At 36.6% G+C, this 27,399-nt stretch overlaps 1 long non-coding RNA gene across 1 annotated transcript; it reads right to left on the reverse strand.

The window, feature by feature from the left end:
- Nucleotides 1-10,968: 10,968 nt before the first annotated feature.
- Nucleotides 10,969-13,744, reverse strand: LOC145006503 (uncharacterized). The gene is made up of 3 exons (XR_013662923.1): nucleotides 13,408-13,744; nucleotides 13,233-13,317; nucleotides 10,969-11,129 (listed from the first exon to the last, which is right to left on the reverse strand). It is a non-coding gene; the product is annotated as an uncharacterized LOC145006503 (long non-coding RNA).
- Nucleotides 13,745-27,399: the final 13,655 nt, after the last annotated feature.

The raw sequence follows: 27,399 nt of genomic DNA on the forward strand, positions 1-27,399 counted from the left end.
AAATGAGACATTTGGTGTTTATCGATTTTTCAGGGTCGACGGGTTGTATGAAAAGCGAAGGCTGAGTAATTGAAAATTAGAGGATCGATGGTTGCTACTAATTGCTTGTAACTGGTATTGGTTTCATATCGATGGATGTGGATTCGCATATGAAATCAATTGTGTTCGCATCTATGAAATCAGTTCGCATATGACAAGAATTGAGTTCGCATTTGGTTTTGTGGGTCAAAACAGTTCGCATAAGAAGTTCACGATTTGTTTGAGGTTAATTGATTTTGATTTCGCAAGCTTGGAGTCGGAGATCTGGATTGTGTTCGCATCTATAGAATGCGAGGAGAATTTAATGGTGATATTCAGTTCGCATTTGGTGACACAAGTACGTGGTTGATGATTTTTGGTTGGTTCGCATTTGAAATTAGTGGGTTTCGCATTTGGGTTCGTATCTGGGTTTCTCAAACAACTGAAATGCGAATATGAGACAACTGATTAATTTCTCAGTTAATGCGATGAAATGCGAATGAACTCAAAGACGGATGGATGCAAGATGCGAAGAATTTGAATGAAAATGCAAAGTTTTTAATGTATAAATGCGAATTGGGGAAGAAAGCTTAGAGTTTCGCATTTGGCACCTGATCTTTTCAAGAAATAATATAAGTGGTCCAACTTCGCAAAATGGGGTCATTTAATCAGAAAATCGATCATTCTTCAAATATGACATTTAATCAGAAAATCGATCTAAAAATGAGACATTTGGTGTTTATCGATTTTTCAGGGTCGACGGGTTGTATGAAAAGCGAAGGCTGAGTAATTGAAAATTAGAGGATCGATGGTTGCTACTAATTGCTTGTAACTGGTATTGGTTTCATATCGATGGATGTGGATTCGCATATGAAATCAATTGTGTTCGCATCTATGAAATCAGTTCGCATATGACAACAATTGAGTTCGCATTTGGTTTTGTGGGTCAAAACAGTTCGCATAAGAAGTTCACGATTTGTTTGAGGTTAATTGATTTTGATTTCGCAAGCTTGGAGTCGGAGATCTGGATTGTGTTCGCATCTATAGAATGCGAGGAGAATTTAATGGTGATATTCAGTTCGCATTTGGTGACACAAGTACGTGGTTGATGATTTTTGGTTGGTTCGCATTTGAAATTAGTGGGTTTCGCATTTGGGTTCGTATCTGGGTTTCTCAAACAACTGAAATGCGAATATGAGACAACTGATTAATTTCTCAGTTAATGCGATGAAATGCGAATGAACTCAAAGACGGATGGATGCAAGATGCGAAGAATTTGAATGAAAATGCGAAGTTTTTAATGTATAAATGCGAATTGGGGAAGAAAGCTTAGAGTTTCGCATTTGGCACCTGATCTTTTCAAGAAATAATATAAGTGGTCCAACTTCGCAAAATGGGGTCATTTAATCAGAAAATCGATCATTCTTCAAATATGACATTTAATCAGAAAATCGATCTAAAAATGAGACATTTGGTGTTTATCGATTTTTCAGGGTCGACGGGTTGTATGAAAAGCGAAGGCTGAGTAATTGAAAATTAGAGGATCGATGGTTGCTACTAATTGCTTGTAACTGGTATTGGTTTCATATCGATGGATGTGGATTCGCATATGAAATCAATTGTGTTCGCATCTATGAAATCAGTTCGCATATGACAAGAATTGAGTTCGCATTTGGTTTTGTGGGTCAAAACAGTTCGCATAAGAAGTTCACGATTTGTTTGAGGTTAATTGATTTTGATTTCGCAAGCTTGGAGTCGGAGATCTGGATTGTGTTCGCATCTATAGAATGCGAGGAGAATTTAATGGTGATATTCAGTTCGCATTTGGTGACACAAGTACGTGGTTGATGATTTTTGGTTGGTTCGCATTTGAAATTAGTGGGTTTCGCATTTGGGTTCGTATCTGGGTTTCTCAAACAACTGAAATGCGAATATGAGACAACTGATTAATTTCTCAGTTAATGCGATGAAATGCGAATGAACTCAAAGACGGATGGATGCAAAATGCGAAGAATTTGAATGAAAATGCAAAGTTTTTAATGTATAAATGCGAATTGGGGAAGAAAGCTTAGAGTTTCGCATTTGGCACCTGATCTTTTCAAGAAATAATATAAGTGGTCCAACTTCGCAAAATGGGGTCATTTAATCAGAAAATCGATCATTCTTCAAATATGACATTTAATCAGAAAATCGATCTAAAAATGAGACATTTGGTGTTTATCGATTTTTCAGGGTCGACGGGTTGTATGAAAAGCGAAGGCTGAGTAATTGAAAATTAGAGGATCGATGGTTGCTACTAATTGCTTGTAACTGGTATTGGTTTCATATCGATGGATGTGGATTCGCATATGAAATCAATTGTGTTCGCATCTATGAAATCAGTTCGCATATGACAAGAATTGAGTTCGCATTTGGTTTTGTGGGTCAAAACAGTTCGCATAAGAAGTTCACGATTTGTTTGAGGTTAATTGATTTTGATTTCGCAAGCTTGGAGTCGGAGATCTGGATTGTGTTCGCATCTATAGAATGCGAGGAGAATTTAATGGTGATATTCAGTTCGCATTTGGTGACACAAGTACGTGGTTGATGATTTTTGGTTGGTTCGCATTTGAAATTAGTGGGTTTCGCATTTGGGTTCGTATCTGGGTTTCTCAAACAACTGAAATGCGAATATGAGACAACTGATTAATTTCTCAGTTAATGCGATGAAATGCGAATGAACTCAAAGACGGATGGATGCAAGATGCGAAGAATTTGAATGAAAATGCGAAGTTTTTAATGTATAAATGCGAATTGGGGAAGAAAGCTTAGAGTTTCGCATTTGGCACCTGATCTTTTCAAGAAATAATATAAGTGGTCCAACTTCGCAAAATGGGGTCATTTAATCAGAAAATCGATCATTCTTCAAATATGACATTTAATCAGAAAATCGATCTAAAAATGAGACATTTGGTGTTTATCGATTTTTCAGGGTCGACGGGTTGTATGAAAAGCGAAGGCTGAGTAATTGAAAATTAGAGGATCGATGGTTGCTACTAATTGCTTGTAACTGGTATTGGTTTCATATCGATGGATGTGGATTCGCATATGAAATCAATTGTGTTCGCATCTATGAAATCAGTTCGCATATGACAAGAATTGAGTTCGCATTTGGTTTTGTGGGTCAAAACAGTTCGCATAAGAAGTTCACGATTTGTTTGAGGTTAATTGATTTTGATTTCGCAAGCTTGGAGTCGGAGATCTGGATTGTGTTCGCATCTATAGAATGCGAGGAGAATTTAATGGTGATATTCAGTTCGCATTTGGTGACACAAGTACGTGGTTGATGATTTTTGGTTGGTTCGCATTTGAAATTAGTGGGTTTCGCATTTGGGTTCGTATCTGGGTTTCTCAAACAACTGAAATGCGAATATGAGACAACTGATTAATTTCTCAGTTAATGCGATGAAATGCGAATGAACTCAAAGACGGATGGATGCAAGATGCGAAGAATTTGAATGAAAATGCAAAGTTTTTAATGTATAAATGCGAATTGGGGAAGAAAGCTTAGAGTTTCGCATTTGGCACCTGATCTTTTCAAGAAATAATATAAGTGGTCCAACTTCGCAAAATGGGGTCATTTAATCAGAAAATCGATCATTCTTCAAATATGACATTTAATCAGAAAATCGATCTAAAAATGAGACATTTGGTGTTTATCGATTTTTCAGGGTCGACGGGTTGTATGAAAAGCGAAGGCTGAGTAATTGAAAATTAGAGGATCGATGGTTGCTACTAATTGCTTGTAACTGGTATTGGTTTCATATCGATGGATGTGGATTCGCATATGAAATCAATTGTGTTCGCATCTATGAAATCAGTTCGCATATGACAACAATTGAGTTCGCATTTGGTTTTGTGGGTCAAAACAGTTCGCATAAGAAGTTCACGATTTGTTTGAGGTTAATTGATTTTGATTTCGCAAGCTTGGAGTTGGAGATCTGGATTGTGTTCGCATCTATAGAATGCGAGGAGAATTTAATGGTGATATTCAGTTCGCATTTGGTGACACAAGTACGTGGTTGATGATTTTTGGTTGGTTCGCATTTGAAATTAGTGGGTTTCGCATTTGGGTTCGTATCTGGGTTTCTCAAACAACTGAAATGCGAATATGAGACAACTGATTAATTTCTCAGTTAATGCGATGAAATGCGAATGAACTCAAAGACGGATGGATGCAAGATGCGAAGAATTTGAATGAAAATGCGAAGTTTTTAATGTATAAATGCGAATTGGGGAAGAAAGCTTAGAGTTTCGCATTTGGCACCTGATCTTTTCAAGAAATAATATAAGTGGTCCAACTTCGCAAAATGGGGTCATTTAATCAGAAAATCGATCATTCTTCAAATATGACATTTAATCAGAAAATCGATCTAAAAATGAGACATTTGGTGTTTATCGATTTTTCAGGGTCGACGGGTTGTATGAAAAGCGAAGGATGAGTAATTGAAAATTAGAGGATCGATGGTTGCTACTAATTGCTTGTAACTGGTATTGGTTTCATATCGATGGATGTGGATTCGCATATGAAATCAATTGTGTTCGCATCTATGAAATCAGTTCGCATATGACAAGAATTGAGTTCGCATTTGGTTTTGTGGGTCAAAACAGTTCGCATAAGAAGTTCACGATTTGTTTGAGGTTAATTGATTTTGATTTCGCAAGCTTGGAGTCGGAGATCTGGATTGTGTTCGCATCTATAGAATGCGAGGAGAATTTAATGGTGATATTCAGTTCGCATTTGGTGACACAAGTACGTGGTTGATGATTTTTGGTTGGTTCGCATTTGAAATTAGTGGGTTTCGCATTTGGGTTCGTATCTGGGTTTCTCAAACAACTGAAATGCGAATATGAGACAACTGATTAATTTCTCAGTTAATGCGATGAAATGCGAATGAACTCAAAGACGGATGGATGCAAGATGCGAAGAATTTGAATGAAAATGCAAAGTTTTTAATGTATAAATGCGAATTGGGGAAGAAAGCTTAGAGTTTCGCATTTGGCACCTGATCTTTTCAAGAAATAATATAAGTGGTCCAACTTCGCAAAATGGGGTCATTTAATCAGAAAATCGATCATTCTTCAAATATGACATTTAATCAGAAAATCGATCTAAAAATGAGACATTTGGTGTTTATCGATTTTTCAGGGTCGACGGGTTGTATGAAAAGCGAAGGCTGAGTAATTGAAAATTAGAGGATCGATGGTTGCTACTAATTGCTTGTAACTGGTATTGGTTTCATATCGATGGATGTGGATTCGCATATGAAATCAATTGTGTTCGCATCTATGAAATCAGTTCGCATATGACAACAATTGAGTTCGCATTTGGTTTTGTGGGTCAAAACAGTTCGCATAAGAAGTTCACGATTTGTTTGAGGTTAATTGATTTTGATTTCGCAAGCTTGGAGTTGGAGATCTGGATTGTGTTCGCATCTATAGAATGCGAGGAGAATTTAATGGTGATATTCAGTTCGCATTTGGTGACACAAGTACGTGGTTGATGATTTTTGGTTGGTTCGCATTTGAAATTAGTGGGTTTCGCATTTGGGTTCGTATCTGGGTTTCTCAAACAACTGAAATGCGAATATGAGACAACTGATTAATTTCTCAGTTAATGCGATGAAATGCGAATGAACTCAAAGACGGATGGATGCAAGATGCGAAGAATTTGAATGAAAATGCGAAGTTTTTAATGTATAAATGCGAATTGGGGAAGAAAGCTTAGAGTTTCGCATTTGGCACCTGATCTTTTCAAGAAATAATATAAGTGGTCCAACTTCGCAAAATGGGGTCATTTAATCAGAAAATCGATCATTCTTCAAATATGACATTTAATCAGAAAATCGATCTAAAAATGAGACATTTGGTGTTTATCGATTTTTCAGGGTCGACGGGTTGTATGAAAAGCGAAGGCTGAGTAATTGAAAATTAGAGGATCGATGGTTGCTACTAATTGCTTGTAACTGGTATTGGTTTCATATCGATGGATGTGGATTCGCATATGAAATCAATTGTGTTCGCATCTATGAAATCAGTTCGCATATGACAAGAATTGAGTTCGCATTTGGTTTTGTGGGTCAAAACAGTTCGCATAAGAAGTTCACGATTTGTTTGAGGTTAATTGATTTTGATTTCGCAAGCTTGGAGTCGGAGATCTGGATTGTGTTCGCATCTATAGAATGCGAGGAGAATTTAATGGTGATATTCAGTTCGCATTTGGTGACACAAGTACGTGGTTGATGATTTTTGGTTGGTTCGCATTTGAAATTAGTGGGTTTCGCATTTGGGTTCGTATCTGGGTTTCTCAAACAACTGAAATGCGAATATGAGACAACTGATTAATTTCTCAGTTAATGCGATGAAATGCGAATGAACTCAAAGACGGATGGATGCAAGATGCGAAGAATTTGAATGAAAATGCGAAGTTTTTAATGTATAAATGCGAATTGGGGAAGAAAGCTTAGAGTTTCGCATTTGGCACCTGATCTTTTCAAGAAATAATATAAGTGGTCCAACTTCGCAAAATGGGGTCATTTAATCAGAAAATCGATCATTCTTCAAATATGACATTTAATCAGAAAATCGATCTAAAAATGAGACATTTGGTGTTTATCGATTTTTCAGGGTCGACGGGTTGTATGAAAAGCGAAGGCTGAGTAATTGAAAATTAGAGGATCGATGGTTGCTACTAATTGCTTGTAACTGGTATTGGTTTCATATCGATGGATGTGGATTCGCATATGAAATCAATTGTGTTCGCATCTATGAAATCAGTTCGCATATGACAAGAATTGAGTTCGCATTTGGTTTTGTGGGTCAAAACAGTTCGCATAAGAAGTTCACGATTTGTTTGAGGTTAATTGATTTTGATTTCGCAAGCTTGGAGTCGGAGATCTGGATTGTGTTCGCATCTATAGAATGCGAGGAGAATTTAATGGTGATATTCAGTTCGCATTTGGTGACACAAGTACGTGGTTGATGATTTTTGGTTGGTTCGCATTTGAAATTAGTGGGTTTCGCATTTGGGTTCGTATCTGGGTTTCTCAAACAACTGAAATGCGAATATGAGACAACTGATTAATTTCTCAGTTAATGCGATGAAATGCGAATGAACTCAAAGACGGATGGATGCAAGATGCGAAGAATTTGAATGAAAATGCAAAGTTTTTAATGTATAAATGCGAATTGGGGAAGAAAGCTTAGAGTTTCGCATTTGGCACCTGATCTTTTCAAGAAATAATATAAGTGGTCCAACTTCGCAAAATGGGGTCATTTAATCAGAAAATCGATCATTCTTCAAATATGACATTTAATCAGAAAATCGATCTAAAAATGAGACATTTGGTGTTTATCGATTTTTCAGGGTCGACGGGTTGTATGAAAAGCGAAGGCTGAGTAATTGAAAATTAGAGGATCGATGGTTGCTACTAATTGCTTGTAACTGGTATTGGTTTCATATCGATGGATGTGGATTCGCATATGAAATCAATTGTGTTCGCATCTATGAAATCAGTTCGCATATGACAACAATTGAGTTCGCATTTGGTTTTGTGGGTCAAAACAGTTCGCATAAGAAGTTCACGATTTGTTTGAGGTTAATTGATTTTGATTTCGCAAGCTTGGAGTCGGAGATCTGGATTGTGTTCGCATCTATAGAATGCGAGGAGAATTTAATGGTGATATTCAGTTCGCATTTGGTGACACAAGTACGTGGTTGATGATTTTTGGTTGGTTCGCATTTGAAATTAGTGGGTTTCGCATTTGGGTTCGTATCTGGGTTTCTCAAACAACTGAAATGCGAATATGAGACAACTGATTAATTTCTCAGTTAATGCGATGAAATGCGAATGAACTCAAAGACGGATGGATGCAAGATGCGAAGAATTTGAATGAAAATGCGAAGTTTTTAATGTATAAATGCGAATTGGGGAAGAAAGCTTAGAGTTTCGCATTTGGCACCTGATCTTTTCAAGAAATAATATAAGTGGTCCAACTTCGCAAAATGGGGTCATTTAATCAGAAAATCGATCATTCTTCAAATATGACATTTAATCAGAAAATCGATCTAAAAATGAGACATTTGGTGTTTATCGATTTTTCAGGGTCGACGGGTTGTATGAAAAGCGAAGGATGAGTAATTGAAAATTAGAGGATCGATGGTTGCTACTAATTGCTTGTAACTGGTATTGGTTTCATATCGATGGATGTGGATTCGCATATGAAATCAATTGTGTTCGCATCTATGAAATCAGTTCGCATATGACAAGAATTGAGTTCGCATTTGGTTTTGTGGGTCAAAACAGTTCGCATAAGAAGTTCACGATTTGTTTGAGGTTAATTGATTTTGATTTCGCAAGCTTGGAGTCGGAGATCTGGATTGTGTTCGCATCTATAGAATGCGAGGAGAATTTAATGGTGATATTCAGTTCGCATTTGGTGACACAAGTACGTGGTTGATGATTTTTGGTTGGTTCGCATTTGAAATTAGTGGGTTTCGCATTTGGGTTCGTATCTGGGTTTCTCAAACAACTGAAATGCGAATATGAGACAACTGATTAATTTCTCAGTTAATGCGATGAAATGCGAATGAACTCAAAGACGGATGGATGCAAGATGCGAAGAATTTGAATGAAAATGCAAAGTTTTTAATGTATAAATGCGAATTGGGGAAGAAAGCTTAGAGTTTCGCATTTGGCACCTGATCTTTTCAAGAAATAATATAAGTGGTCCAACTTCGCAAAATGGGGTCATTTAATCAGAAAATCGATCATTCTTCAAATATGACATTTAATCAGAAAATCGATCTAAAAATGAGACATTTGGTGTTTATCGATTTTTCAGGGTCGACGGGTTGTATGAAAAGCGAAGGCTGAGTAATTGAAAATTAGAGGATCGATGGTTGCTACTAATTGCTTGTAACTGGTATTGGTTTCATATCGATGGATGTGGATTCGCATATGAAATCAATTGTGTTCGCATCTATGAAATCAGTTCGCATATGACAACAATTGAGTTCGCATTTGGTTTTGTGGGTCAAAACAGTTCGCATAAGAAGTTCACGATTTGTTTGAGGTTAATTGATTTTGATTTCGCAAGCTTGGAGTTGGAGATCTGGATTGTGTTCGCATCTATAGAATGCGAGGAGAATTTAATGGTGATATTCAGTTCGCATTTGGTGACACAAGTACGTGGTTGATGATTTTTGGTTGGTTCGCATTTGAAATTAGTGGGTTTCGCATTTGGGTTCGTATCTGGGTTTCTCAAACAACTGAAATGCGAATATGAGACAACTGATTAATTTCTCAGTTAATGCGATGAAATGCGAATGAACTCAAAGACGGATGGATGCAAGATGCGAAGAATTTGAATGAAAATGCGAAGTTTTTAATGTATAAATGCGAATTGGGGAAGAAAGCTTAGAGTTTCGCATTTGGCACCTGATCTTTTCAAGAAATAATATAAGTGGTCCAACTTCGCAAAATGGGGTCATTTAATCAGAAAATCGATCATTCTTCAAATATGACATTTAATCAGAAAATCGATCTAAAAATGAGACATTTGGTGTTTATCGATTTTTCAGGGTCGACGGGTTGTATGAAAAGCGAAGGCTGAGTAATTGAAAATTAGAGGATCGATGGTTGCTACTAATTGCTTGTAACTGGTATTGGTTTCATATCGATGGATGTGGATTCGCATATGAAATCAATTGTGTTCGCATCTATGAAATCAGTTCGCATATGACAACAATTGAGTTCGCATTTGGTTTTGTGGGTCAAAACAGTTCGCATAAGAAGTTCACGATTTGTTTGAGGTTAATTGATTTTGATTTCGCAAGCTTGGAGTCGGAGATCTGGATTGTGTTCGCATCTATAGAATGCGAGGAGAATTTAATGGTGATATTCAGTTCGCATTTGGTGACACAAGTACGTGGTTGATGATTTTTGGTTGGTTCGCATTTGAAATTAGTGGGTTTCGCATTTGGGTTCGTATCTGGGTTTCTCAAACAACTGAAATGCGAATATGAGACAACTGATTAATTTCTCAGTTAATGCGATGAAATGCGAATGAACTCAAAGACGGATGGATGCAAGATGCGAAGAATTTGAATGAAAATGCAAAGTTTTTAATGTATAAATGCGAATTGGGGAAGAAAGCTTAGAGTTTCGCATTTGGCACCTGATCTTTTCAAGAAATAATATAAGTGGTCCAACTTCGCAAAATGGGGTCATTTAATCAGAAAATCGATCATTCTTCAAATATGACATTTAATCAGAAAATCGATCTAAAAATGAGACATTTGGTGTTTATCGATTTTTCAGGGTCGACGGGTTGTATGAAAAGCGAAGGCTGAGTAATTGAAAATTAGAGGATCGATGGTTGCTACTAATTGCTTGTAACTGGTATTGGTTTCATATCGATGGATGTGGATTCGCATATGAAATCAATTGTGTTCGCATCTATGAAATCAGTTCGCATATGACAACAATTGAGTTCGCATTTGGTTTTGTGGGTCAAAACAGTTCGCATAAGAAGTTCACGATTTGTTTGAGGTTAATTGATTTTGATTTCGCAAGCTTGGAGTCGGAGATCTGGATTGTGTTCGCATCTATAGAATGCGAGGAGAATTTAATGGTGATATTCAGTTCGCATTTGGTGACACAAGTACGTGGTTGATGATTTTTGGTTGGTTCGCATTTGAAATTAGTGGGTTTCGCATTTGGGTTCGTATCTGGGTTTCTCAAACAACTGAAATGCGAATATGAGACAACTGATTAATTTCTCAGTTAATGCGATGAAATGCGAATGAACTCAAAGACGGATGGTGTCACACCCCCAAACCAAGGATGGCGGAAACGTCTGGGGGTGGAGGACTTCATGTACAGTATCACAACAACGTGTATAATAGTGTTCAAAGTAAAAACAACCACCATAAATATAATTGCAAAAGTTACACCAAAGTATATGTTTACATGTTTCAAAAGCAATTACATTATGATGACAAAATAAATTTGTTGACGGTTTAGCGTCCCATCCTCAAAGCGATGAAGTTTGCCTGTTTCACTGATTTCCTGAGAATACAAGTAGTTTTAAAAAGTGTCAACACAAAGGTTGGTGAGTTCATAAGAGCTTTGTTTGAAGTAGAAACCGCTTTTCCTTGAAAAATCGATATAGTTTGATTTCCAGAAAATCCAATATTTTCTTAGTTAAGTATGAATAGAAATATTCCTATATGATGCATTAATGAACCCTAGAATGACCCGTAGAGTTCCTCTATAATCGTCCAGTGTATATAAGTTATATGAGATTTAAATTAGATAAAACGTTGAATATAGTGGGTCTGCCCTAGGTCCACAACCCAACGAGGAACAGGAGATGAGGCGGGCACCACCAATTCTAGGCCAACCAAGACTAAATTCTCATATGACTCAAACATATACACTCAGCGACTATAGTTGAAGTCTAACAATTCTAGAGGAAGAATAGTTTTAATATCAATATAACTTTGTATAGAGACCCGGTACTTTGTATCTGTACCTCTTTTTGTATAGAGACCCGGTACTTTGTATTTGTACCCAAAGAGATAAAAGGTGATTTTAAATCAACATAAAACTCATTTAGGTTTTAAAAATAAAATCCCGTAAACTTATGGATTGTTCCCTATGTGAGCCGTTATAATCATACTATGACTATGTGAACCTGCCACGACGTTCTCAGTGTCGCGAAAAATGAAATGACATTTGTCACCCGTAGACCTGCAGGTCCCACTGTAGCTAGCAGCGAGGTGTGGGGTGTCAATCCCAATATAGATCTATATACAAGTATCACGTTCTCCCTCCAGGAGATTCTGATTATAACTACCAGGAATTATATCCCGCACTCGGACGTACGGGGAGAGAGAGTCTCACAATGGTTATATCCCTATGTGAGTCGCTATAATCATACTATGACTATGTGAACCTGCCACGACGTTCTCAGTGTCGTGAAAAATGAAATGACATTTGTCACCCGTAGACCTGCAGGTCCAACTGTAGCTAGCAGAAAGGTGTGGGGTGTCAAACCCAATATAGATCTATATACAAGTATCACGTTCTCCCTCCAGGAGATTCTGATTATAACTACCAGGAATTATTTCCCGCACTCGGACGTACGGGGAGAGAGAGTCTCACAATGTAGGATAACAAGTTTACGTTAATTGTGTGTGAATATAAATATTTCTTGTATGAATGTACCTTTCTTGTACGAGTGCGTAGAGTGATGTATCATAAACTATACCTATTATAGTTTATCTAAAATGTATGTAATATGTATGAATCCTTTTATGGAAATGTATTAGTGTTGTGAATTTATCAAACCATAGATTAACTTTCGTGAAATGTGTGCGAATAGAAATCTTTCTTGTATGAATGTACCCTTCTTGTACGAGTGCGTAGAGTGATGTATCATAAACTATACCTATTATAGTTTATCTACAATGTATGTAATATGTATGAATCCTTTTATGGAAATGTATTAGTGTTGTGAATTTATTCAAACTATACTTTTTATAGTTAAATAATACGTGTTCCAAAATGAATGGATAATGTTTAATATGAATGTCTTTGTTTCAGTTCATAATGATAAACTAACTAGGAAACTCATTCAAACATTAAAACTTATGATTATACACTTTGCTCAACATAATACAAAGTGTTATGATATTTACATGCTGTTGGTAAAATTTAGCAATTCTGCCCTGTTTTGGAAAAATCATGCGAAGTCGAAAACTGGATCCGTAAATTCTGAGAGTTCACAAAATGTGTCTAGTTTGCTCATAATTTTTATCAAAATTTATAATGACCTCTAACTTGGGTGAAAAAGTCCATAATCACAGACTGGTCCGGATTGTTGTTTGAAATGATAGGCAGTTTTGTAAAAATCACCATAAATTGTAGAAAAATCGTATGGAGATGTGCAAGTAGTCATTTTAAAGCTAAAAACTTGAACTATTTGCACCTTGTACAGTTTTGAAAACAAAAATGTTTAAGATGCCCAAAACAGTCCGTGAATGGAGTTGAACTTTTCTGATGAAGGCTGTTAGAAAAATTTAGATATGTTCTTAGTGTTTTAACTTGTATCCCCCCCCCCCCCCTGAAAACTTGAGAAAACATGAAAATGTAGGGGTATGAACTCACCTTAAGGGATTTCAGTAGGTAAGTGTTGGAGAAGGAAAGTGTTCAACCCAAGAACACTTGAAGAATCACTTGAAGATTCGAAGATCTAACACAATTATGAGAGAGTTTGTCTAAGATATCCATGATTTGAGTGGTAATAAACGAGATAATCACAAAGAGAATGGATTATGCTTACCAAATGTGGAGGAAAAACTCGAGATCAGCCCTTGAATCTCGAATTTCTAGAGAGAGAAAGTGAGAGAGGAAAGAGTTTGATCTTCTTGTGAAATGAGAGTAAATGAGATGATGTGAGGAGAGAGGATGAATAATCAGCCCTCAAAAACGTGGGAGGAGGGATAATTGAGTGTAAGGGAACATTGATGTGACATAGGTAAGGTGGGAAGGTATGGCTGGTCATAGAGTGGGTGTGGGGTGGTTGCTTGTGACTGCGAATCAATAACACTGCTTGAATGCGAAGTTGGATTGATGATTGAGGGGTGATTCGTGAAGAAAGACGCGAAGTCAAGGACTATGAAATTGTTGTTTGTAAGAATTTAAAAACTCGATTGTGGAGTTGTTGATGCTCATTTTGCGAAAGTAAAACAATCGAGTGTTCGCATCTATGAGTCAATTTGAAGTCAATTGGGTTAATATTCGCATATGGGTTCAACATATGAATTTTTGATTTCGCAAGTTTAGAGTTCAAGAACTAAACTGTGTTCGCATCTGGAATGAAAATTTTGTGAATCGCATTCGATTAATTAGCTTAAAATGCGAAGGTGATAAATGCGAAGGGATGCGAAGGGTGTAAGAATGAAGATGCGAAGTATTTCACAATAGAATGCGAATTGGGGAAGAAAACAGAAGATTTCAAATATTGTCCCTGGAGTTTCGCATTTTTGGAAATAAATACTCAACTTCGCAAATGGGGTCATAAAATGATGAAATTGCAGAATTTTCAAAGAGATAAATGCGAAGGGATGCGAAGGGTGTAAGAATGAAGATGCGAAGTATTTCACAGTAGAATGCGAATTGGGGAAGAAAACAGAAGATTTCAAATATTGTCCCTGGAGTTTCGCATTTTTGGAAATAAATACTTAACTTCGCAAATGGGGTCATAAAATGATGAAATTGCAGAATTTTTAAAGATATAAATGCGAAGGGATGCGAAGGGTGTAAGAATGAAGATGCGAAGTATTTCACAGTAGAATGCGAATTGGGGAAGAAAACAGAAGATTTCAAATATTGTCCCTGGAGTTTCGCATTTTTGGAAATAAATACTCAACTTCGCAAATGGGGTCATAAAATGATGAAATTGCAGAATTTTTAAAGAGATAAATGCGAAGGGATGCGAAGGGTGTAAGAATGAAGATGCGAAGTATTTCACAATAGAATGCGAATTGGGGAAGAAAACAGAAGATTTCAAATATTGTCCCTGGAGTTTCGCATTTTTGGAAATAAATACTCAACTTCGCAAATGGGGTCATAAAATGATGAAATTGCAGAATTTTCAAAGAGATAAATGCGAAGGGATGCGAAGGGTGTAAGAATGAAGATGCGAAGTATTTCACAGTAGAATGCGAATTGGGGAAGAAAACAGAAGATTTCAAATATTGTCCCTGGAGTTTCGCATTTTTGGAAATAAATACTTAACTTCGCAAATGGGGTCATAAAATGATGAAATTGCAGAATTTTTAAAGAGATAAATGCGAAGGGATGCGAAGGGTGTAAGAATGAAGATGCGAAGTATTTCACAGTAGAATGCGAATTGGGGAAGAAAACAGAAGATTTCAAATATTGTCCCTGGAGTTTCGCATTTTTGGAAATAAATACTCAACTTCGCAAATGGGGTCATAAAATGATGAAATTGCAAAATTTTTAAAGAGATAAATGCGAAGGGATGCGAAGGGTGTAAGAATGAAGATGCGAAGTATTTCACAATAGAATGCGAATTGGGGAAGAAAACAGAAGATTTCAAATATTGTCCCTGGAGTTTCGCATTTTTGGAAATAAATACTCAACTTCGCAAATGGGGTCATAAAATGATGAAATTGCAGAATTTTCAAAGAGATAAATGCGAAGGGATGCAAAGGGTGTAAGAATGAAGATGCGAAGTATTTCACAGTAGAATGCGAATTGGGGAAGAAAACAGAAGATTTCAAATATTGTCCCTGGAGTTTCGCATTTTTGGAAATAAATACTTAACTTCGCAAATGGGGTCATAAAATGATGAAATTGCAGAATTTTTAAAGATATAAATGCGAAGGGATGCGAAGGGTGTAAGAATGAAGATGCGAAGTATTTCACAGTAGAATGCGAATTGGGGAAGAAAACAGAAGATTTCAAATATTGTCCCTGGAGTTTCGCATTTTTGGAAATAAATACTCAACTTCGCAAATGGGGTCATAAAATGATGAAATTGCAGAATTTTTAAAGAGATAAATGCGAAGGGATGCGAAGGGTGTAAGAATGAAGATGCGAAGTATTTCACAATAGAATGCGAATTGGGGAAGAAAACAGAAGATTTCAAATATTGTCCCTGGAGTTTCGCATTTTTGGAAATAAATACTCAACTTCGCAAATGGGGTCATAAAATGATGAAGTTGCAGAATTTTTATAGAGATCTAGTTGTACGTACTTTTCGATTCATGTTTTCTTGTTAGAGTAGCGACTTGTTTAGTAAATACTGAGCGTAAGTCCAAGCACACACGGGTTAGTGGAGCTGACCGGTTTGACTTGTTGACTTTATTTGACTTTGAATTGACCAGAATTTGACGGTTGTCACAGGATCGCTCTTTTAAATGACATTTGCTCAACATAATACGCACTAACTTAAGGTAGAGTCAAATGAGACTGATTAAACCACCAAGCATAACCAAAGATACAGTTAAAGTAGTGACCTGAGTAGCGAAATCTTCAAGTATGCCGTCCTTGGAGATACCGTGTTCCAAACAAAGCTGCTTCCAGAACTCCATTCCGATCTGGTTCCCGCATTGTCCTACTTGCAGTGTTATGATTTCACGAGGCATATCTTTTGCTTCTTCTTCTTCTTCTCCGATTACTTTTATTTATCCCCTTTGTTTCTGGGTTCCTAGGGTTTCGAAACTCTGTCTGTGTAGTGTGTGTGGGGGAGGCGGGACAACGTTGGTTTTAGAAATAAAGAGAAAAAGGGTGGAAAAAGTGAGAGCCGGCAAACGTTCGATTGACCTCCGTCTTGTTAGCGGGTGAGGCTATCATGCGCACCAAATGATTTTTTTTATATAATATACTAGGTGTAATACCCGTGTGTTACACGGGTTTCTTGAAAAAAATAATATAAAATTTCGAACATCAACGAATTATTAAAATAATACAACACATATAAGTGAAAAGTTTATTGAATAAGTGTGTAATTGAACTCAAAATACCAAAAAGAAATCATTAATGAAATGTTCTAATTAAATAATTTTTACAAATCACAAATTTCCAAATACTTCTTTGAATACAACATTAGATGTCTTTGCATTATACATTGAAAGTGCGATGCTTTAATAAGAAAAAAATAAAACAAACAAATATAACAAAACCTCTGTAATGCATGAAAAAACCAACCTTAAGTAATTGCATCAAGGAACAGTATAATCCCTAAAAACAATAATAAGCCTAAATTCTGGAAGATAGATACCTACATATGGAATTGTTTGTCCCTGAGCTTTATTGATTGTCATTGCAAAGCACAATCGAATAGGAAACTGTTTCCTCATTAGAGGATCGATGGTTGCTACTAATTGCTTGTAACTGGTATTGGTTTCATATCGATGGATGTGGATTCGCATATGAAATCAATTGTGTTCGCATCTATGAAATCAGTTCGCATATGACAACAATTGAGTTCGCATTTGGTTTTGTGGGTCAAAACAGTTCGCATAAGAAGTTCACGATTTGTTTGAGGTTAATTGATTTTGATTTCGCAAGCTTGGAGTCGGAGATCTGGATTGTGTTCGCATCTATAGAATGCGAGGAGAATTTAATGGTGATATTCAGTTCGCATTTGGTGACACAAGTACGTGGTTGATGATTTTTGGTTGGTTCGCATTTGAAATTAGTGGGTTTCGCATTTGGGTTCGTATCTGGGTTTCTCAAACAACTGAAATGCGAATATGAGACAACTGATTAATTTCTCAGTTAATGCGATGAAATGCGAATGAACTCAAAGACGGATGGATGCAAGATGCGAAGAATTTGAATGAAAATGCGAAGTTTTTAATGTATAAATGCGAATTGGGGAAGAAAGCTTAGAGTTTCGCATTTGGCACCTGATCTTTTCAAGAAATAATATAAGTGGTCCAACTTCGCAAAATGGGGTCATTTAATCAGAAAATCGATCATTCTTCAAATATGACATTTAATCAGAAAATCGATCTAAAAATGAGACATTTGGTGTTTATCGATTTTTCAGGGTCGACGGGTTGTATGAAAAGCGAAGGCTGAGTAATTGAAAATTAGAGGATCGATGGTTGCTACTAATTGCTTGTAACTGGTATTGGTTTCATATCGATGGATGTGGATTCGCATATGAAATCAATTGTGTTCGCATCTATGAAATCAGTTCGCATATGACAACAATTGAGTTCGCATTTGGTTTTGTGGGTCAAAACAGTTCGCATAAGAAGTTCACGATTTGTTTGAGGTTAATTGATTTTGATTTCGCAAGCTTGGAGTCGGAGATCTGGATTGTGTTCGCATCTATAGAATGCGAGGAGAATTTAATGGTGATATTCAGTTCGCATTTGGTGACACAAGTACGTGGTTGATGATTTTTGGTTGGTTCGCATTTGAAATTAGTGGGTTTCGCATTTGGGTTCGTATCTGGGTTTCTCAAACAACTGAAATGCGAATATGAGACAACTGATTAATTTCTCAGTTAATGCGATGAAATGCGAATGAACTCAAAGACGGATGGATGCAAGATGCGAAGAATTTGAATGAAAATGCAAAGTTTTTAATGTATAAATGCGAATTGGGGAAGAAAGCTTAGAGTTTCGCATTTGGCACCTGATCTTTTCAAGAAATAATATAAGTGGTCCAACTTCGCAAAATGGGGTCATTTAATCAGAAAATCGATCATTCTTCAAATATGACATTTAATCAGAAAATCGATCTAAAAATGAGACATTTGGTGTTTATCGATTTTTCAGGGTCGACGGGTTGTATGAAAAGCGAAGGCTGAGTAATTGAAAATTAGAGGATCGATGGTTGCTACTAATTGCTTGTAACTGGTATTGGTTTCATATCGATGGATGTGGATTCGCATATGAAATCAATTGTGTTCGCATCTATGAAATCAGTTCGCATATGACAACAATTGAGTTCGCATTTGGTTTTGTGGGTCAAAACAGTTCGCATAAGAAGTTCACGATTTGTTTGAGGTTAATTGATTTTGATTTCGCAAGCTTGGAGTCGGAGATCTGGATTGTGTTCGCATCTATAGAATGCGAGGAGAATTTAATGGTGATATTCAGTTCGCATTTGGTGACACAAGTACGTGGTTGATGATTTTTGGTTGGTTCGCATTTGAAATTAGTGGGTTTCGCATTTGGGTTCGTATCTGGGTTTCTCAAACAACTGAAATGCGAATATGAGACAACTGATTAATTTCTCAGTTAATGCGATGAAATGCGAATGAACTCAAAGACGGATGGATGCAAGATGCGAAGAATTTGAATGAAAATGCAAAGTTTTTAATGTATAAATGCGAATTGGGGAAGAAAGCTTAGAGTTTCGCATTTGGCACCTGATCTTTTCAAGAAATAATATAAGTGGTCCAACTTCGCAAAATGGGGTCATTTAATCAGAAAATCGATCATTCTTCAAATATGACATTTAATCAGAAAATCGATCTAAAAATGAGACATTTGGTGTTTATCGATTTTTCAGGGTCGACGGGTTGTATGAAAAGCGAAGGCTGAGTAATTGAAAATTAGAGGATCGATGGTTGCTACTAATTGCTTGTAACTGGTATTGGTTTCATATCGATGGATGTGGATTCGCATATGAAATCAATTGTGTTCGCATCTATGAAATCAGTTCGCATATGACAACAATTGAGTTCGCATTTGGTTTTGTGGGTCAAAACAGTTCGCATAAGAAGTTCACGATTTGTTTGAGGTTAATTGATTTTGATTTCGCAAGCTTGGAGTCGGAGATCTGGATTGTGTTCGCATCTATAGAATGCGAGGAGAATTTAATGGTGATATTCAGTTCGCATTTGGTGACACAAGTACGTGGTTGATGATTTTTGGTTGGTTCGCATTTGAAATTAGTGGGTTTCGCATTTGGGTTCGTATCTGGGTTTCTCAAACAACTGAAATGCGAATATGAGACAACTGATTAATTTCTCAGTTAATGCGATGAAATGCGAATGAACTCAAAGACGGATGGATGCAAGATGCGAAGAATTTGAATGAAAATGCAAAGTTTTTAATGTATAAATGCGAATTGGGGAAGAAAGCTTAGAGTTTCGCATTTGGCACCTGATCTTTTCAAGAAATAATATAAGTGGTCCAACTTCGCAAAATGGGGTCATTTAATCAGAAAATCGATCATTCTTCAAATATGACATTTAATCAGAAAATCGATCTAAAAATGAGACATTTGGTGTTTATCGATTTTTCAGGGTCGACGGGTTGTATGAAAAGCGAAGGCTGAGTAATTGAAAATTAGAGGATCGATGGTTGCTACTAATTGCTTGTAACTGGTATTGGTTTCATATCGATGGATGTGGATTCGCATATGAAATCAATTGTGTTCGCATCTATGAAATCAGTTCGCATATGACAACAATTGAGTTCGCATTTGGTTTTGTGGGTCAAAACAGTTCGCATAAGAAGTTCACGATTTGTTTGAGGTTAATTGATTTTGATTTCGCAAGCTTGGAGTCGGAGATCTGGATTGTGTTCGCATCTATAGAATGCGAGGAGAATTTAATGGTGATATTCAGTTCGCATTTGGTGACACAAGTACGTGGTTGATGATTTTTGGTTGGTTCGCATTTGAAATTAGTGGGTTTCGCATTTGGGTTCGTATCTGGGTTTCTCAAACAACTGAAATGCGAATATGAGACAACTGATTAATTTCTCAGTTAATGCGATGAAATGCGAATGAACTCAAAGACGGATGGATGCAAGATGCGAAGAATTTGAATGAAAATGCAAAGTTTTTAATGTATAAATGCGAATTGGGGAAGAAAGCTTAGAGTTTCGCATTTGGCACCTGATCTTTTCAAGAAATAATATAAGTGGTCCAACTTCGCAAAATGGGGTCATTTAATCAGAAAATCGATCATTCTTCAAATATGACATTTAATCAGAAAATCGATCTAAAAATGAGACATTTGGTGTTTATCGATTTTTCAGGGTCGACGGGTTGTATGAAAAGCGAAGGCTGAGTAATTGAAAATTAGAGGATCGATGGTTGCTACTAATTGCTTGTAACTGGTATTGGTTTCATATCGATGGATGTGGATTCGCATATGAAATCAATTGTGTTCGCATCTATGAAATCAGTTCGCATATGACAACAATTGAGTTCGCATTTGGTTTTGTGGGTCAAAACAGTTCGCATAAGAAGTTCACGATTTGTTTGAGGTTAATTGATTTTGATTTCGCAAGCTTGGAGTCGGAGATCTGGATTGTGTTCGCATCTATAGAATGCGAGGAGAATTTAATGGTGATATTCAGTTCGCATTTGGTGACACAAGTACGTGGTTGATGATTTTTGGTTGGTTCGCATTTGAAATTAGTGGGTTTCGCATTTGGGTTCGTATCTGGGTTTCTCAAACAACTGAAATGCGAATATGAGACAACTGATTAATTTCTCAGTTAATGCGATGAAATGCGAATGAACTCAAAGACGGATGGATGCAAGATTCCGAGGGCTCAATTTCACTTAATTTTCTAGTACAATGACACTCGCATAAATTCCGAGGGCTCAATTTCCATAGAAACAACCGCTTCGCGAAATGCAAGGGAAAGAGAACCATCTTCCACGAATGGTCCACCGGGATCGCTCTTTTAAATGACATTTGCTCAACATAATACGCACTAACTTAAGGTAGAGTCAAATGAGACTGATTAAACCACCAAGCATAACCAAAGATACAGTTAAAGTAGTGACCTGAGTAGTGAAATCTTCAAGTATGCCGTCCTTGGAGATACCGTGTTCCAAACAAAGCTGCTTCCAGAACTCCATTCCGATCTGGTTCCCGCATTGTCCTACTTGCAGTGTTATGATTTCACGAGGCATATCTTTTGCTTCTTCTTCTTCTTCTCCGATTACTTTTATTTATCCCCTTTGTTTCTGGGTTCCTAGGGTTTCGAAACTCTGTCTGTGTAGTGTGTGTAGGGGAGGCGGGACAACGTTGGTTTTAGAAATAAAGAGAAAAAGGGTGGAAAAAGTGAGAGCCGGCAAACGTTCGATTGACCTCCGTCTTGTTAGCGGGTGAGGCTATCATGCGCACCAAATGATTTTTTTTATATAATATACTAGGTGTAATACCCGTGTGTTACACGGGTTTCTTGAAAAAAATAATATAAAATTTCGAACATCAACGAATTATTAAAATAATACAACACATATAAGTGAAAAGTTTATTGAATAAGTGTGTAATTGAACTCAAAATACCAAAAAGAAATCATTAATGAAATGTTCTAATTAAATAATTTTTACAAATCACAAATTTCCAAATACTTCTTTGAATACAACATTAGATGTCTTTGCATTATACATTGAAAGTGCGATGCTTTAATAAGAAAAAAATAAAACAAACAAATATAACAAAACCTCTGTAATGCATGAAAAAACCAACCTTAAGTAATTGCATCAAGGAACAGTATAATCCCTAAAAACAATAATAAGCCTAAATTCTGGAAGATAGATACCTACATATGGAATTGTTTGTCCCTGAGCTTTATTGATTGTCATTGCAAAGCACAATCGAATAGGAAACTGTTTCCTCATTAGAGGATCGATGGTTGCTACTAATTGCTTGTAACTGGTATTGGTTTCATATCGATGGATGTGGATTCGCATATGAAATCAATTGTGTTCGCATCTATGAAATCAGTTCGCATATGACAAGAATTGAGTTCGCATTTGGTTTTGTGGGTCAAAACAGTTCGCATAAGAAGTTCACGATTTGTTTGAGGTTAATTGATTTTGATTTCGCAAGCTTGGAGTCGGAGATCTGGATTGTGTTCGCATCTATAGAATGCGAGGAGAATTTAATGGTGATATTCAGTTCGCATTTGGTGACACAAGTACGTGGTTGATGATTTTTGGTTGGTTCGCATTTGAAATTAGTGGGTTTCGCATTTGGGTTCGTATCTGGGTTTCTCAAACAACTGAAATGCGAATATGAGACAACTGATTAATTTCTCAGTTAATGCGATGAAATGCGAATGAACTCAAAGACGGATGGATGCAAGATGCGAAGAATTTGAATGAAAATGCAAAGTTTTTAATGTATAAATGCGAATTGGGGAAGAAAGCTTAGAGTTTCGCATTTGGCACCTGATCTTTTCAAGAAATAATATAAGTGGTCCAACTTCGCAAAATGGGGTCATTTAATCAGAAAATCGATCATTCTTCAAATATGACATTTAATCAGAAAATCGATCTAAAAATGAGACATTTGGTGTTTATCGATTTTTCAGGGTCGACGGGTTGTATGAAAAGCGAAGGCTGAGTAATTGAAAATTAGAGGATCGATGGTTGCTACTAATTGCTTGTAACTGGTATTGGTTTCATATCGATGGATGTGGATTCGCATATGAAATCAATTGTGTTCGCATCTATGAAATCAGTTCGCATATGACAACAATTGAGTTCGCATTTGGTTTTGTGGGTCAAAACAGTTCGCATAAGAAGTTCACGATTTGTTTGAGGTTAATTGATTTTGATTTCGCAAGCTTGGAGTCGGAGATCTGGATTGTGTTCGCATCTATAGAATGCGAGGAGAATTTAATGGTGATATTCAGTTCGCATTTGGTGACACAAGTACGTGGTTGATGATTTTTGGTTGGTTCGCATTTGAAATTAGTGGGTTTTGCATTTGGGTTCGTATCTGGGTTTCTCAAACAACTGAAATGCGAATATGAGACAACTGATTAATTTCTCAGTTAATGCGATGAAATGCGAATGAACTCAAAGACGGATGGATGCAAGATGCGAAGAATTTGAATGAAAATGCAAAGTTTTTAATGTATAAATGCGAATTGGGGAAGAAAGCTTAGAGTTTCGCATTTGGCACCTGATCTTTTCAAGAAATAATATAAGTGGTCCAACTTCGCAAAATGGGGTCATTTAATCAGAAAATCGATCATTCTTCAAATATGACATTTAATCAGAAAATCGATCTAAAAATGAGACATTTGGTGTTTATCGATTTTTCAGGGTCGACGGGTTGTATGAAAAGCGAAGGCTGAGTAATTGAAAATTAGAGGATCGATGGTTGCTACTAATTGCTTGTAACTGGTATTGGTTTCATATCGATGGATGTGGATTCGCATATGAAATCAATTGTGTTCGCATCTATGAAATCAGTTCGCATATGACAACAATTGAGTTCGCATTTGGTTTTGTGGGTCAAAACAGTTCGCATAAGAAGTTCACGATTTGTTTGAGGTTAATTGATTTTGATTTCGCAAGCTTGGAGTCGGAGATCTGGATTGTGTTCGCATCTATAGAATGCGAGGAGAATTTAATGGTGATATTCAGTTCGCATTTGGTGACACAAGTACGTGGTTGATGATTTTTGGTTGGTTCGCATTTGAAATTAGTGGGTTTCGCATTTGGGTTCGTATCTGGGTTTCTCAAACAACTGAAATGCGAATATGAGACAACTGATTAATTTCTCAGTTAATGCGATGAAATGCGAATGAACTCAAAGACGGATGGATGCAAGATTCCGAGGGCTCAATTTCACTTAATTTTCTAGTACAATGACACTCGCATAAATTCCGAGGGCTCAATTTCCATAGAAACAACCGCTTCGCGAAATGCAAGGGAAAGAGAACCATCTTCCACGAATGGTCCACCGGGATCGCTCTTTTAAATGACATTTGCTCAACATAATACGCACTAACTTAAGGTAGAGTCAAATGAGACTGATTAAACCACCAAGCATAACCAAAGATACAGTTAAAGTAGTGACCTGAGTAGCGAAATCTTCAAGTATGCCGTCCTTGGAGATACCGTGTTCCAAACAAAGCTGCTTCCAGAACTCCATTCCGATCTGGTTCCCGCATTGTCCTACTTGCAGTGTTATGATTTCACGAGGCATATCTTTTGCTTCTTCTTCTTCTTCTCCGATTACTTTTATTTATCCCCTTTGTTTCTGGGTTCCTAGGGTTTCGAAACTCTGTCTGTGTAGTGTGTGTGGGGGAGGCGGGACAACGTTGGTTTTAGAAATAAAGAGAAAAAGGGTGGAAAAAGTGAGAGCCGGCAAACGTTCGATTGACCTCCGTCTTGTTAGCGGGTGAGGCTATCATGCGCACCAAATGATTTTTTTTATATAATATACTAGGTGTAATACCCGTGTGTTACACGGGTTTCTTGAAAAAAATAATATAAAATTTCGAACATCAACGAATTATTAAAATAATACAACACATATAAGTGAAAAGTTTATTGAATAAGTGTGTAATTGAACTCAAAATACCAAAAAGAAATCATTAATGAAATGTTCTAATTAAATAATTTTTACAAATCACAAATTTCCAAATACTTCTTTGAATACAACATTAGATGTCTTTGCATTATACATTGAAAGTGCGATGCTTTAATAAGAAAAAAATAAAACAAACAAATATAACAAAACCTCTGTAATGCATGAAAAAACCAACCTTAAGTAATTGCATCAAGGAACAGTATAATCCCTAAAAACAATAATAAGCCTAAATTCTGGAAGATAGATACCTACATATGGAATTGTTTGTCCCTGAGCTTTATTGATTGTCATTGCAAAGCACAATCGAATAGGAAACTGTTTCCTCATTAGAGGATCGATGGTTGCTACTAATTGCTTGTAACTGGTATTGGTTTCATATCGATGGATGTGGATTCGCATATGAAATCAATTGTGTTCGCATCTATGAAATCAGTTCGCATATGACAACAATTGAGTTCGCATTTGGTTTTGTGGGTCAAAACAGTTCGCATAAGAAGTTCACGATTTGTTTGAGGTTAATTGATTTTGATTTCGCAAGCTTGGAGTCGGAGATCTGGATTGTGTTCGCATCTATAGAATGCGAGGAGAATTTAATGGTGATATTCAGTTCGCATTTGGTGACACAAGTACGTGGTTGATGATTTTTGGTTGGTTCGCATTTGAAATTAGTGGGTTTCGCATTTGGGTTCGTATCTGGGTTTCTCAAACAACTGAAATGCGAATATGAGACAACTGATTAATTTCTCAGTTAATGCGATGAAATGCGAATGAACTCAAAGACGGATGGATGCAAGATGCGAAGAATTTGAATGAAAATGCGAAGTTTTTAATGTATAAATGCGAATTGGGGAAGAAAGCTTAGAGTTTCGCATTTGGCACCTGATCTTTTCAAGAAATAATATAAGTGGTCCAACTTCGCAAAATGGGGTCATTTAATCAGAAAATCGATCATTCTTCAAATATGACATTTAATCAGAAAATCGATCTAAAAATGAGACATTTGGTGTTTATCGATTTTTCAGGGTCGACGGGTTGTATGAAAAGCGAAGGCTGAGTAATTGAAAATTAGAGGATCGATGATTGCTACTAATTGCTTGTAACTGGTATTGGTTTCATATCGATGGATGTGGATTCGCATATGAAATCAATTGTGTTCGCATCTATGAAATCAGTTCGCATATGACAACAATTGAGTTCGCATTTGGTTTTGTGGGTCAAAACAGTTCGCATAAGAAGTTCACGATTTGTTTGAGGTTAATTGATTTTGATTTCGCAAGCTTGGAGTCGGAGATCTGGATTGTGTTCGCATCTATAGAATGCGAGGAGAATTTAATGGTGATATTCAGTTCGCATTTGGTGACACAAGTACGTGGTTGATGATTTTTGGTTGGTTCGCATTTGAAATTAGTGGGTTTCGCATTTGGGTTCGTATCTGGGTTTCTCAAACAACTGAAATGCGAATATGAGACAACTGATTAATTTCTCAGTTAATGCGATGAAATGCGAATGAACTCAAAGACGGATGGATGCAAGATGCGAAGAATTTGAATGAAAATGCGAAGTTTTTAATGTATAAATGCGAATTGGGGAAGAAAGCTTAGAGTTTCGCATTTGGCACCTGATCTTTTCAAGAAATAATATAAGTGGTCCAACTTCGCAAAATGGGGTCATTTAATCAGAAAATCGATCATTCTTCAAATATGACATTTAATCAGAAAATCGATCTAAAAATGAGACATTTGGTGTTTATCGATTTTTCAGGGTCGACGGGTTGTATGAAAAGCGAAGGCTGAGTAATTGAAAATTAGAGGATCGATGGTTGCTACTAATTGCTTGTAACTGGTATTGGTTTCATATCGATGGATGTGGATTCGCATATGAAATCAATTGTGTTCGCATCTATGAAATCAGTTCGCATATGACAAGAATTGAGTTCGCATTTGGTTTTGTGGGTCAAAACAGTTCGCATAAGAAGTTCACGATTTGTTTGAGGTTAATTGATTTTGATTTCGCAAGCTTGGAGTCGGAGATCTGGATTGTGTTCGCATCTATAGAATGCGAGGAGAATTTAATGGTGATATTCAGTTCGCATTTGGTGACACAAGTACGTGGTTGATGATTTTTGGTTGGTTCGCATTTGAAATTAGTGGGTTTCGCATTTGGGTTCGTATCTGGGTTTCTCAAACAACTGAAATGCGAATATGAGACAACTGATTAATTTCTCAGTTAATGCGATGAAATGCGAATGAACTCAAAGACGGATGGATGCAAGATGCGAAGAATTTGAATGAAAATGCGAAGTTTTTAATGTATAAATGCGAATTGGGGAAGAAAGCTTAGAGTTTCGCATTTGGCACCTGATCTTTTCAAGAAATAATATAAGTGGTCCAACTTCGCAAAATGGGGTCATTTAATCAGAAAATCGATCATTCTTCAAATATGACATTTAATCAGAAAATCGATCTAAAAATGAGACATTTG

This window comes from Lactuca saligna, chromosome 7 (assembly GCF_052625555.1).
Source record: "Lactuca saligna cultivar CGN05327 chromosome 7, ASM5262555v1, whole genome shotgun sequence".
NCBI classification, from domain to species: Eukaryota; Viridiplantae; Streptophyta; class Magnoliopsida; order Asterales; family Asteraceae; genus Lactuca; species Lactuca saligna.